Here is a 395-nt window from a genome sequence, read left to right as displayed (position 1 = left end):
TGATAGTTGCCTTGCTGGTTGTTCCTAGGCTGATAACCACTCTGTTGGTTGTTGAGATAAGATTTCTGTTGGTAGTTGTTGTACTGAAAGTTGGGCTCTTTCTTGTACCAACTGCCATTGTTGTTGATGAAACACATCTCTTCTTGACCTTCCAAACGCTCAACCTCATGGACAACATGTGTTGCTTCTTGGTCTGGGTTACCAACAAAGTGCAGCTGCTCTTGTGTGGCTTTATCAGCAAGGAGGATGTCTATCTTATCCTAGAGAGCTTTGATCTCTTTCCTCGTCTGCTTATCATCACCCCTACTGCCCCTGTCGTGATCTGCACTGTAGACAGCATCACTCTTCACCATGTTATCAACCAGCTCTTCTGCATCATCTTCAGTTCTTCCCAA

This window comes from Brassica oleracea, chromosome C1 (assembly GCF_000695525.1).
Source record: "Brassica oleracea var. oleracea cultivar TO1000 chromosome C1, BOL, whole genome shotgun sequence".
Taxonomy (NCBI): domain Eukaryota; kingdom Viridiplantae; phylum Streptophyta; class Magnoliopsida; order Brassicales; family Brassicaceae; genus Brassica; species Brassica oleracea.
The sequence above is the reverse complement of the archived record's forward strand: the minus strand, read 5'-3'. Positions refer to the sequence as shown.